The sequence below is a fragment of the Panicum virgatum genome, chromosome 2N, assembly GCF_016808335.1.
Source record: "Panicum virgatum strain AP13 chromosome 2N, P.virgatum_v5, whole genome shotgun sequence".
In the NCBI taxonomy this organism is placed as follows: Eukaryota; Viridiplantae; Streptophyta; class Magnoliopsida; order Poales; family Poaceae; genus Panicum; species Panicum virgatum.
In genome coordinates, this window is record NC_053146.1 from 68127463 (window position 1) to 68141940 (window position 14478).

The window sequence follows — 14478 nt, forward strand, 5'->3', positions numbered from 1 at the left end:
TTGCACTATTAAATACATATACCTTAAATTATAATTCAAGAATCATCTTGATTTCAATATTTTGCATAAATTTACACACAATAAATTTAAAATTTACCACAATAAATTAATTTTATACATGCTATTTCATATAGAAAAATGGTTAATCTAATCAATAAGGATTTCACTGAAATTGTAGCAGATAGTATCTGCTCTGGGCTATAAATATCAAAATAATGCTAATAGAAAAAAGGTTTTATTAATGACATCAATAAACCTAATACACAAGCCCATATTTCAGACACAACCAAATACATTACTTCTTGAGACATCATATTCACGCATATCTCAAAATATTGGCAAAGGATCCACGTAAATTTGAGTTACACTCAAAATAAACATAGGACAATCATTTTGCCAGAAGCATGGCACGATAGTCACTACTTCGTCCTATGAACTTCAAATCTATCGCAAAATAAAATTCTGTAGTACCAAAGATTTGTTGCAAGCTTCAGTTTTGTGATCAGATTATAGATGATGCATAAATATCGAAAAGACATTATCTATATTTTTTCCCTTTTGTATAGGTTATTGCAACAGCAATACCATTGGTGCAACTATTCCAAATATTCTGATCTCATATATAATCTACTCAAAGTAGAAGAAATATGATGAGCTCTTAACAAAAAACCATCAAATCACTACAATGATCAGAATACCAAAAGGATATTTGGTGGCATGAAATTCAAAATGAGTTTCAAGGGAAAATTAAGCATCATCACAAAACAAGGGTCCTAACAAAGGCAAAAGCACTTTCAGAAAAATATTCAATATGACAACTCTCAAGTTTGTCAAATGTGTGATTGTTATATCACAAAAAGTGCAACAATATTTGGTTGAATTATATTTGAAATCTGTTGGCAAACAAGTTGAAGGGGATGAGCTTGAAGCTCACTTCACTACTCGACCCATTGACATCAGTTGCTCCAAAGATGTTCCTACAAAACACAATAAAGATGTTCTACAGAACATGATACTGAGGAGATCCCATTACATGGAACTACATATTGAGCACTGACAACATGCTCATGGAATTTCAAACCAACGACATATTTGGAGACATAACCTCATCTCCATAATCCCCAGAAATTTGATTATCTAGCCATATTTATATTGTGTAGTAAATATTAGTTGTCAAGGATTATCCTACAGGAACAATCCAAATCAAGGAAGGAATTCATTTAGTAGACATGGTACCACTAACACTATACTCAGGAAAATTAAATACTTCCAAACTCTCACAAAGAGTAAAGGAAATTTCACACAAATCGTATACTGCGATATTGTGATCAATTGATTTTTGGTCGAGGCACATTAATTTTCCCTATGGGCACCAAATTAGCAATTGAGGATACACTCATATATCCCAATTCAATTCGTACCCTATTGAGTTACAAAGATATCTATCACAAAAGTTTCCATGTGAAAACACATAATGACAACAATAATGAATATCAATTCATCATAAAATTACGGATATATAAAAAAATGCTTGAAAGAATTCCTTCAACATCAACGGGATTGTATTACACATACATCAAACCCGTAGAAATGTTGCGTACAAGATAATTTTTAGAATCTTGATATCCTCAAGACTTGGCATCATAGCCTTAATCATCCTTGGATATGGATGACATAAAAATTATCGGCAATTCAATTGATCACCACATAAATATTTCAAAAATTTCCCGAATCTTCATATTTGTGTGCACAACATGTGCCATGGGAAAATTAATCTTAAGAACCTCTTATCTTAAGATCAAGGCTGAACTACTACAGTTCCTTGAACGCATTCAAGGAGACATTTGTGGCCCATTCATCCACTAGTCGGACCAAATTGGTACTTCATGGTACTTGTTGATGCATCAATCAGATGGTCCCGTATGTATTGTTATCCACAAGAAATCATGCTAAGCATGATTATTTGCTCAAATTATCAAATTAAAGAGCATATTATCCGGAACACACAATCAAATCCATCAGGATTAAAAATGCCGCTAAATTCTCCTCAAAAACCTTCAATTATTATTTTATGGCTCTAGGCATTAATGTGGAATATTTTTGTACACACACAAAATGGATTAGCCAAATCTCTTACCAAGAGAATCACTTACTTGATAGACTATTATCATAGAATTGCAGTCAACATCATATTTGCATCATACGGTCTTACACACCGTAAACTTAATTCAAATTCATATAACTGCAATCAAAACGGCACCCCTCGTTGCAGTAAGTACGTGGAATCTTGGCCTTAGCCAAATATTTTACATTTGCGTGTCAGTTATATTACACATACCGATATCACCACCGCAGCATACATCCATAGGAATTGAGGATCCATATAAGATATTTATCCGTCATTCATAAAATATCTTGGATCACTCATAAGGAATTAATTCATTTATTCATAAGCTCGTATGCTGACTATATTTTGAGGAAAATTCCAGGCATTAGGGGGAGATTAATACCACACAAATAATGCCAGGGATTATAAATTATAGAAGAATAACATTCGATCCTAATATCCACGTATACACAAATAATATCTGAACCAATAGTTCAGCACATCTTATATTTGCAACACATTGCAAATAGCCTGCCAAGTGCATTTACTAATCAAAAGTGTCATCAAACAAAATTCATACAATTATTGTACCAGAAAGAGTGAAGCACTTAAAATTATCACTCAACTCCCATATCAAAATAAGAGGGGGAGAAGTATGGTCACAAGCTAGGAATTCAGCTTAATACAAGCATCCGCGGAAATAGAGGGAGACATCCTCCTAGATAGTAAATGCAAATAAACATCATAAATGTTGTTAGATACTTTATGGATTTATTCGAATCCAAAGCCTATGAATGTTTTGCATTCAGAAACCCAGTATATGCGCACGTCAATAAGACAGTGGGTCATGGAACGCCCTGATCCTATGGTCGTGGGAAATGACATAGGATTTAAAAAATTTAATCTCTCACAAGATATATATATATATTGATTATGATCAATCATATTAAGACTACAAATTTGTCGACATATACTCCTATTGAAAATTGCTATACACCTTTAACTGGATCCAGACCAAAAAAGTCCTAGGCAGAGTGTTAACAAACACTCAAATTGGGTCAAATCAAAAGGTGGCAATTAAGGAGAAGTGCTCTCGTTTTCAAGTAAAAAAGTCTTATCTACATATTATATTTCTTTTCTTTAAGAAAGCAAGGTGGTGAGACAACGAGAACTTGTAGCACATGGTTTCACGCAGAGACCGAGAAACATACCATCAAGATATATGTGAGAATTACGTTCCCATATTCAAATATTGGCAGATCAATTGGATTTGATAAAATTGGATTTATATGTCTCTAGAGGATTTTGTATGCTAAATCCAAAACGAAAAATCACAACATACAATTATGCACAAGTCACTCTATGAATTGAGATAATCAAGTTTGATTGTGGTACAATTGACTATATGAGTATATTCCATAAAAGGATTACTCTAATTATGATGAATGCATATATGTGTCCATAAATAAATTTCAAATGGAGTTTTCATCATCTCAGCACTCAAACAACAAGCATTCATTTATGATGGAATTCGAGATGAAAATTGGGTAAAACCAGAGAATGTTTAAGTTTTCAACTTAAGCGCATATATCAGTTTACCAATATTTAATTAATATTGGACAATCATATCCATCAACACTTGTGTTCATTCCATCCCTAAAAATGGATCAATACCCATTTAGACCCTGGGATGAGAAACTAAGTGCCAAAGCGCTTTTGTGTCATACAAATTGCAACAGGCCTGATATTGCTTTTGTAGATACCTAGCTAGCTCAAATTAGCGCAACTCCAACAATACCATACAGGTCGGAGTCAAACAAGATATCCACAGATATCAAAATGGCATAAAAGATCTTGATTTGTATTATCAAATCAGAACACGACAAAAGTGGGATATCGAGATACTGGCTAACTAATCCCTATTTTGCCAGAATATGAACTGATCTAAAGTACTAAAGTTTCATATGAATCATCATAATAGATTCAAATGAGAAACTTCGGTCTATCATTCTGAAGCATCACATCAATACATTACTTCTATGAATGATTAATAAATTATGATTCCATCGAATCATTGCACTAGCTCAGACATAGCACAGCTCCAACGAGATGCCATTGGATGTGAATTAAGAATATTTTCAGATATTTCCAAGGCACAATTGATCTTAGCTTTAGCTAAGACAAGACTATTGTTGGTTACAATGACGCTGGCTAGATGTCTGATTCCCAAAATACTAGACCTTAAACAAGTTTTGTAATTTTACACAGTGGAACAACTACATTTTAGAAGTCATCAAATCTGACTCTTGTAGTTATATCCACAAATCATTCTGAAATAATTACATTATATGAAGCTTCACGTGAATATGGCTTCACAGAATGATCAACCACATACAACAGTCATATGGCATTGGTTCAATCAAGAAACCAATAATTATCTATAAAGATAATTCATCTTGCATTTGTACAAAGGAATGCAAGCATATAAAGGGCAATATCACAAAATATATTGCTTCTAGACTATTTTATGGGGAAATAGAAACCTTGCAAATCAAATCATGAGAGTTACAAGGCTCAGGGGGAGATTCTCTTTGAATCATAACCAGTTCAACCAACCATAATCATCAGATTATATAATTGTACTCTTTTCCTAAATGAATTTTCCTATTACGATTTTTCTCATATATATAGGTTTTTTAATGAGGCAATATTTTATGTCATATCTCTAATTTTTTGCACCAGGGTTTTTAACGGAATATTCGAGACATGTTAGATATATCATATCTTCTGTTTTCTCATTAGAGTTTTTAAGAAGATATTCAAGATATAATTTCTCCTCATATTTTCCACCGGATTTTGGGGGAGAATTAATTTAGATATGATCCACAGATCATAATACATTCAAACTTGCTTGTGAGTTTTCCCTTTTGAGGTTTTTCTCATATAAGTTTGCAATCAATGATATTCCATATCATTTTCTCCTTATATTTTTCCCACTGGGTTTTAAAGTTTTAATGGAATACCAACACACATATGTTATATCAATATTTTCTCCTATTTTCCCAAAAGGGTTTAAGGAGTTTTTCCATATAAAGATCAAACAACGATTGATTACAAGACTATAAGAACACATTGATTACAAGACCTCAAGAAGGACAAATTGATCAAGGGGAGTGTTATGAAGAAAATAGTTAATTAGTGATCAATTAGTGTAATTATTTATATAATTCTGTAATTAGTAGGCAAATCCCACTTGAGGAACTTCCACCCCCAAAGGGTGCATTGAAGGGGCCATCCCAAAGGGACATGTCCCTTGGGATGGTGTCTCTTGATCTTGTATATAAGCAACAATCAATCAATAGGAACACAAGGATTCCTCTCCATTCAATCTCTCTTTCATTTTACTCTCAACACAGAGAATGGGCAAACGGCCACCGATCAATGCCTGATCTTAATTATCCAAGAGTAAAGAGAAGACAAAAAAACTAATTAATTAGTACCCGATCGAGATGGGCCAGCGACAGATACCATGATGGGATGATTATTGCGTCAAATTTGTATCATATAAAATGTACGTGCCATGACAAATTTCGAATAAAGAAGAAATATAAATAATGACTGTCTTAATTCTGAACTCTTTGAAAATTATTGGAAAAAATCGGATCCATGCTAACTTTAAGATTTACGGCTACACATAGCTAATGGAAAGCATCTGGGCTGTGAGGTTTCTACTTGTATGAAATCAGAAGAAATTTTGATAGGGCTGCATCAACTACCACTGACAGATAATCCATCATTTCAACATAGTCTCTACCCACAGCACAACTATTCCTTCAACAAAAAGCCATCACAAGAGTTTGTTGGCTGCATCCTGCGTCCTTGCAAGAAACCCACCGTTCCAAGAACTTGATAACACACTTTCGCCACCCAATTTAGACTAAAGCGCAGAAATATCTGAATAGTTTACACCTTTGTTAAAGTGTCATGGATGTTTACTTTCACCAAGTGGAGCTACATGGGCTTTACGCACTTAGGGCTCGTTTGGGATAGCATCGTCGGAGGCAGCTTCGTTTACTGCAGCACACTGTAGCGACTTGTACCAAGAAGCTGGAGAAGCTCTGTTCCCCAGCTTTGCCAGCCTCTTCCCTTACCCTGTTGGGTGTAGCACCTCGGGGCTGGTTTCAGCTCCGCACTACAATGCAAGTCACTCTACTGTAGCGCGAAGCTGAAGCTGCCTCCGACGGAGCGGTGCCAAAGGGCTCTTAGTCCTGAATTCCTATTGCATCTCATTCCCAGAAACATGAGCACAGCCATTGCTCCACCTTTCCTCTATCTGCCCCTCTCCGCTGCTCCTCCCATTCTCGTCCTGGCAGCCGAATGATAGGCGCGCACAAAGCTTTTGTTCAGTTTCAGACATTTGGTGACGCCGGCACAGTGATAAACGAGTTATTTATAAGCCAGTATATATGCAGTCGATCAGAGAGAATTCAATTCTCCACCAACCAGACCGGCCACCAATTACGATGATTTCAATTACCCATGAGAAAAAGGAAAACAAGAAACATATTAAGACATGCATTTTTTCAATGATCGTTTGGCTCCGTACGTCAAGAAACAAATACAGTGTCCCCCATGCGATCGACGCATTCAGCGCAGCAGACACTTGGCACTTCTGCTCCAGGCATGTGGGCTGTGGTGCCAACCACATGCCCAGCGGCATGTGTCAGGTGAGTTCTCAAAGTGGTCTTTTGCTTTGGCCATGAGCCCACGACGGGCTCATTTGTTTTTCTCTGCTCGCTTTGGATACCACCAAGGGAAGCAGGCGGGTCCTTCATACTTTGGCGTGGGGAGGCACAATAGGGGTAGGGAGGCTGGGTTTTGGGGTGTCTTTTTTCTCGAATACGCGGAGTACTTCATATCATTATATTAAGATGAAAGAAAGAAAAAAGTTTACAACGGCGTGGAACTAAGCGTTCACGTCAACACACATTAGCACCTCAGGTTTTGGGGTGTCACCGAGAGCACCATTCAGAACAATGGCAAGCCACCTTTCTTCCTATTTTTTTCTCGAAAACTCAGGATAGTTGAATGTCATTGTATTAAGAGGATGATGGAATAAAATTTCTTAAAACAACGCGCGCGGAGGGCTAGCAATCTCCAATAAATTAGAGCACGCGGTTGTAATTTACAGAAAAGATAAGACAGCCTAAGAGGGATAGAGAGAGGACCAAAAGACTAATACTGCTTAACCATCTCTACAAGGTGCTTCGCATCAGCACGCAACCATGTCCAATTCTTCCTCAGGGACGCAAAGAGCTCCGTGGTCGCCTCCATGTACACTACTGGAGAAATGGCTATAGATACCGGTTCAAAATAGCCTAAGGTACCGGTACTACCAAACCGAGACCAACAGTGGGCATCTAAGACACCGGGTATTTTAACCGGTGCCTCCTTTGGTACCACCCGGTACCAAAATATTCACGCAAAACATCTTTTGGCTGGGATTCGAACCCACAACCTTTTACCTCACACGTTGCTCCTTTACCATCTCACCTACACAACAGTTGTGATTGAGAAGGAAATATTTTCCTTTTGAAGTAACCCATGAATGAGCCTAAGGTACCGGTTGGTGTTACCAACCGGTATTTTATCCAACCGGTACCTAAGGCTCATCCATAGGCACCGGTTGGTGATATCACCCGGTACCAATGTAAAAATCATCATCCGGTATCTATGGAGAGCCTTTGCACCAACCGGTACCTAAGGCTCATCCATAGGTTACATCCACCCCAAAAGTATCAGTATGGAGATGAATCGGTACCTTTGCTAGCATAGGTACCGGTACTTTTGGGGTGGACCTTTGGCGTGTTTTCTTGTAGTGGTATTTGCCGCTAAGGTTACCATCAAAGTAGTCAGTGATCATCTTCTTGGTTGGCTCTAAGGGCCCTACCTGCGCAGGCACCCTATCAAAGCGCTACATGAGCAACATCTCAGCTCTCTTGGACAACGCAATGTTGGCCAAAGGTTGATTGGCAATATGTCGGCTTGTCTTGGGGTGGGGGGGGGGGGCATGGGGCACGCGAATCACCCTTACGTACCGCTCCATTTCTTCCTATTCTTGTTTGACGAAGTTGATTGGGAAGGTTTCTTCACTAACGGAGAAGCAATGTCTTTAGTGTTGCTGAAGGGAAAGCAATGTCCTCTGTGTGTTTGATTGGATCAGCACCACGCACCTCCTGCTTCAATGTAGATGTGTGGTAGCTTTGTCAGCAACTATGCTTTGCTTTCTGAACAAAGTAGGCCGGAACCAATTTAGCAGAATATTCAAAGCATTGTAAGAGCAAGTAGCTGGAGAGACAAAATAAGAGAGACAAAGAAACGAGCGTTTTGCTGGAACGCCAGCAGAAGCCGACGAAATGCGCTGTGCTGGTAGCTATCCCCACTATTTCTTGATTCTGATTGGTTCGGTAAGATGGAAAGCAGTAAAAGATGGTGGGGTCAACCATTACCACTTCTACTTTATGCATGCTGATCTGACATGCTGCTCCAATCCGGCGGTGCGACCCTCTCGTCGGCGTAGTACACCTTGACCCCGATGTCGTCGCGCATCCAGTTGAGGAAGCTGCTCTTCTTCTGGAGCGGGGAGCGGACAGGAGCCTGCTAGCCCTTGCGCATGCACGAACTGCCGCGCGAGGCGGACACGGCCGAGGAAGCTGTTCCGTCTGCTAGCTGGGCGCCACGCTCACATCGTGCAGCATGGGCACGGCGACCTCGAGCACCTCCACCTCGTCATCGGCGACCTCGGGGTCGACGCCGACGCCGCCGGGCCGGACGACGGCGAAATCGAGCGCTTCGTTCCACGCCAGGTTGAGGTCGCGGGCCACGGTGCGTGTGGTGCGGCGCTACCCGGCGAAGTCGGCGTGCGCGTAGGCGCTGGACGACCCCAGGAATCTCAGAGCGCCGCCGCCGCCACCACCGGGAGCCTTCGCCAGGCCAGGCCAGGGACTCACTTGCAAAGCTAGGATGTTACTGTAAAATATCAGATACCATTAATAGTCGCGATCCAAATAAGGAGACCATATGTAAAATATCCTAACACCAAATCTTAGAGAACCCCTGATTCGGATGGCGGTTACTAATCGCGATCCAAATTAGCGGGCTATGTGTGAAATACCCTGACACAAAGTTTTATATAATCCTCTAATTTGAATTGTGATACAATCTAGGAGGTTTTCTGCAAATATAGCATCACTCTCGTTCTCCCTCCGGGCAACAAATAGGTGCAAAGGTACCAAGGTAACAACGAAATACTGCTGATAACAGCTTCCCTAACGAACAAGGTTACTGATCGCTCCGCCTTGGAATCCCTGGTGCATCCCATTTCCCATGAACTACTCCACCCCGTCAACTTCTTTCTCACCTTCTCCTCCTCTCTTGTTTTGTTCTCGTTCTTAGCAGCTGAAGAATCGATCTGTGTAGGTTTTGATCTAATATGACTTCATGAAGTGTTTGTTCATGGCACTGACATGCTAAGAAGGTAGCTATTTGTAGGTAGGATACAATGGCTGCTGATATGAATGAAGTTCGTCACCTACCAAATTAAACCATGCCGGCCACGCCCGCCTAAATTGACCTTGTACGAAGCAGCAACGCAATTATATCCAGTAGCAGTGAGAACAAGAAAAGCAATAGGACATGTACAACAACTAAACAAGAACCCTTGCAAACTTTTGCTATGTCATATAAAGACATTACAATACAGAAAGCTCATACAATGGGTTGTCATTGGATTGTTTCTCAATAGGCTTCTCAAATTTTGCTCCAGTATCTTTCAATTGTGAAAACATGTAGCTGAGAGCCTGAGGCTCACTCCTTTTCTCCCCTCTTACTGAATTGGATTGGCATAGCACCTAAAAAATACGATGGAAATGAAAACGACCTTACAGATCGATGAATGCCACAACAGGACTGATGAGGATCTTTAACAATTGAGCCATGTATGTCATCTGTAACACTAACACAGCAACAAAAGCCAAGTTCTTCGTTAGTCAAATCAGCGACTAGGAACGACGGCGCCGGGTTTTCAGGTAGCCGGACTTCACGGCTCCTGAAAACGGTGATCCATCGAAAAGGATGGGCAGGTTACCCAGTGTCAGTTAGTCTTGTACCTACGCTGAATCTGAATAATGTCCGAGGCAAAAGAAACCATCAGTAAGAGAGGTAACAAGCATCATTGTTCCTCTTCACGTTCTTTCCGGTAACATGAATTGTGCCATCGAAGGCTCCACCTGCGATCTTTGTGCGAAATAGACTAGGACATCCACTTTCTGATGCCATTCCCATCAGAAACCAACGCCACAGGCGCTGTAGCTCTTGTGGCACTGCCAATTTATGTGAAGGAAAATACGTGAGCAGGGTGATGTGCACCTTCGTGGGATTCCCATGGATGTTTACTTTCACCATATCGAGCTACACTAGAAAAGGCGCGCGGCATTGCCGCGCGGAGCCTGTGACAGGTCATTTGCGATTGAAGTTGTTGTTGCTATCTTTGAACAGCTTGTGCTTTGTGTTGGTTTTGAGTAAGGGATCATACAAGGATGAAACCATATCTTGTCATAGCCAAAAGCAAAAAAGGAAGATCTAGGGGTGCGCTTTCCTGCATCACATCATTGCAGCTAGTAGCTTAGTACCCTGTGAAGTAAATGGAAACATGCAATTCTCACTACAAAATTGGTTATCACTATATGAATTCAATACCATGAATATGAAATCCAACTGCTCCAGGTTCCTCGTGAGAAAGTAATTAGTGAGACAGAGAATATTGCTGGAGGACTTGAGGTACTCATTTGGGCATCATAACATTATGAAGCTTGTCGTGGAACAGGTGCAGAGCAACACTTCTCAAAGTATGCATCACACTGTCGAAATCAAGTGTTCCTCGTCGCCCTCTTTTCTAAAATTGGATGCACGCATAGGGTGACTATGTATCTCAAAATCAAGTGTTTCTCATCGTCCTCTTTTCTAAAATTGGATACACACATAAGGTGACTGTATATCATTTCTATAATTTTGAATGATTAGTGAATAGTGAGACATCACCATACTTTCAACAATGTAAGTGGCAAGCATGCTTAGACTGACCAGTTTCTTAAGAGAATGTACCTCATGATTGGACACTCTAACAACTCTTAAAAACACCAAAATCAAAGACAGCACCCAAGCTGATGGAAACAGCAACTCCATCATGTAAAATATGGTTTACATGTAAGGAACATTGCACTACTGAGACTTGTTTATCTACTAATAGAGCATTCAAGTTTAGCTAGGAGCCCTACTCCTTAACACAAACTTTATCCATGATTTGTCGCAGTTCAAAATACCGTACCCACAAAAGTAAGTGAACTGACATTGCAAATGGCAGAAAAATTAGTGACCGTGCTTATTAAAACTTACAGAAGGAAATTTATTCACATGGCTCAAATTGTTGAACTGACCTAGTGCATCTCAGTGTCCACAACTGCCATGTGCGTGGTCCAGCAATATGTAATTGTTCAGAGATGCAGTAATTAGATAATGCTTGCAGATATAGTTCTGCTGGAAAACTCATTCCTGTTCAGATTTGTTTGGTTCGAAACTACACTTATTCGGGAAGTTCAGATACATAATGGTGATATTTCGGTATAATCATATAGAACAATTGAAACATATGATCTTCGTCGCATATGTAAAATTTCCATGTTTCACTTGCTTTTGCATTCAATTATTGTTTCAGCAGAAACTGTTGTACAAAATAGAATATCAAGAACAGATGATAATGTCTGCTTCTCTGGCCCGGCTGTTGTACGTCTGATTATTGGTAACATATTTTATAGCACTTGGAAAATATCGGATAGATAAACCGCTTGTGTTATCTGGCCAACCTTGGTGAGCTAAGAGAATAGAATTCTTCCAACAAATAAAAACAATACCTTGAGTTCTCAGCTCTTCACACTCTCGCACTGCATCAGTTGCAAGACCAGCCTGCATTAGTGCAATCGTAGAGTGCTTGGCCTTCTTATACTGACAAGTGAAGACATTAGCCATGCTAGGGAAAAAAAAATTTACAGGCAGGATCTGAACAGCCCTTAAGCAGGTTTCAAAAGATTCATTTATTGGAATGCCCCTATTAAAAAAATAGTTAGAAAAGTCAGCTTAAATAAATAAGTGTTCATAGCACAGTATAGGAAAAATTTTCATGAAATAAGGAGAAGGAATACCCAGATTGATGGTAGTTATCCGCTGAGGTTCTAGCCCATGGCAAGGTAAAGGAGGGATCAATGCTTCGAGCACAATCAAATACCATATTATAGAGCAAAAGAACATGATTTCAATTGAAATAAATACAATGGAAGAAACTGAATTGACAAAAAGCATTAATCAAACAATTTTAGCGTTGTCCGTCATATCTATTGTGACATTCTTACCAAAGGTTGACTTTCCCCTTTACTATATGTTAATTCATGGACTACAGAGTATCAACAAATAACTTGTTGCATATACCCAGTTATACATATTGTTCTCTTACATTTGAAAAACAAAGATCATGCAAGAAGCAACCACCACATTACTTGACATCACAGTAATTTTTTTTAAACAAAAGACATGTCTAGTTGCCAAGCAGAGGTCTCAAATTGGGCGCACTGCTGTCAGCAAGGCCATCATTGTAATCCAATTTAGGAAGAACATTGGAAACTATTATTTTCTTCTTATGTAAAAGGTCAAATAAGTAAGCTTGCAGAGCATTGAGATATTTGATCGAACAGTTTGTGTGCGTACAGTGATGGCACTGAGATTTAGAGGCACTGACCTTGCTTTGGCTGTAGGCAGTAGGCTACTAGGCGGCTGGGTTGGTCGGCGATGGGTTTGCCGCTACCAAGGTCCGCAGAGGCTTGACATCGCCTGCGACGAGGCTGTTCCAAGGATGCGCCGCCGTGGCTAGACCGAGCCCAAGCCAGGGCGGCGCTGCCGAATCTGCAGGCCGCCCGCGCCGAGCCCGGGGGAGGCCGCACGCAGGGGATTCTGGCGGACGGGAAACTTCTAGTCGCTCGCGGCGACCCCAGCTTGGGTAGCGATGCCAAGGCTGGGCCTCCCCAGTGCGGCGGCTTGCGAGGCAGAGGGCTCGATCTAGAAGCTGCATCCGGTGGCGAGCGCCGTAGCCTCTCGCCGGCGGATCTCCTGGTCGCGACCTCGCCCACTCCCGTGCTGGGGCGTGCCGCCGGCCCGGAGCTGGAGGAAGAAGGTGGCGGCAGCGAGCTCGCGACCCCGCTCGCTCCCGTGGCCGTTGGATGGCCCGATCGGACGGCCGCTGCTTTTTTTGGCGACGTGGCGCGACGAGGGGTCAGGGAATCGCCTGGGAGTGGACGCGCTTTCGTGTGTTAAGATGGGGCTGACGCACTTCTTCCAGAATTCCTGTGGCATCTCACTCCCTGAAACATGCCCCTCTCTCTCCTGCTCCTCCCATTCTCGTGTTGTCACAGGCACGCAATTTTTGTGCAGTTTCAGACGTTAATTTTTTTGGTGACGATGGCCAGCACAGTGATAAAAAGCTAGTTGTTTATAAGGAGTAGTATATATGCAGTCGCTCAGAGTGTGAATTCATTTGTCCACCAACCAGACCGGCCTGTGGTGTTGGCTAGTAACACTTTTACAATGGATCAGAGTCGGAGGGGGCTGAATACTCTCCTGAACAAATTAAGGTAGTAGCAAATATAGATGTGCACAAGTTTTTACACAAATGAGGTGACGGCTCCTCTTGGTCCTTGCACCTAGGCCCTGCAGGTAAAATTTTCTCGGCAAAAAAAAACCCCCGGGAAAACTAATAATCAAGTTTATCTGTGGACTGTGGTGATCGTTTTGATAAAATTCTCGGTAATTTTGAATCAGTACTCATCCCTTACCTTCTAGGCCATATGTCTTCTCATTTCTAAGCATCATGATGTATTGTTTTTCATATTAAATTTTTTAAGATAATCTAGATTGTTTTGCGTACAGTTTGAAATATTTTTTCTGATAATTTTCCAAAAAATTCGATAAACACGTTTCATCATACCGGTAAAGATCACGGCTGCCGTTACTTGTCAAATTCATGGTATGCTCACGGCCAGCTTTTGTAATTTGAGCTGTTGGAGATGATGGCACATTGAGAATAGCTATGTGTTTTTTTGCGATGCGGGATGATATTGATTAAAGCACGGTACAGTCCCGGTTTACAAAAAAAAATCCACCGAAGAACAAAATATTACAAAGAAGCCCTTAAGATACCACATCTTCATCTTCTTCCGCTCCGGCCACCACCGACACAGTACGCCGCCGGGAGCAAGTCCTCTCCCCGA

The 14478-nt window shown here is 40.7% G+C and overlaps 1 long non-coding RNA gene across 4 annotated transcripts; it reads right to left on the reverse strand.

Moving 5' to 3' along the window:
- Positions 1–12047: 12047 nt before the first annotated feature.
- Positions 12048–13214, reverse strand: LOC120659036. 4 transcript variants are annotated; one of them, XR_005668913.1, is made up of 4 exons: positions 12954–13214; positions 12364–12426; positions 12212–12269; positions 12048–12105 (listed from the first exon to the last, which is right to left on the reverse strand). It is a non-coding gene; the product is annotated as an uncharacterized LOC120659036 (long non-coding RNA). The 4 variants fall into 4 exon arrangements; XR_005668911.1 differs by having other exon boundaries at positions 12052–12127; XR_005668912.1 differs by lacking the exon at positions 12954–13214 and having other exon boundaries at positions 12364–12581.
- Positions 13215–14478: the final 1264 nt, after the last annotated feature.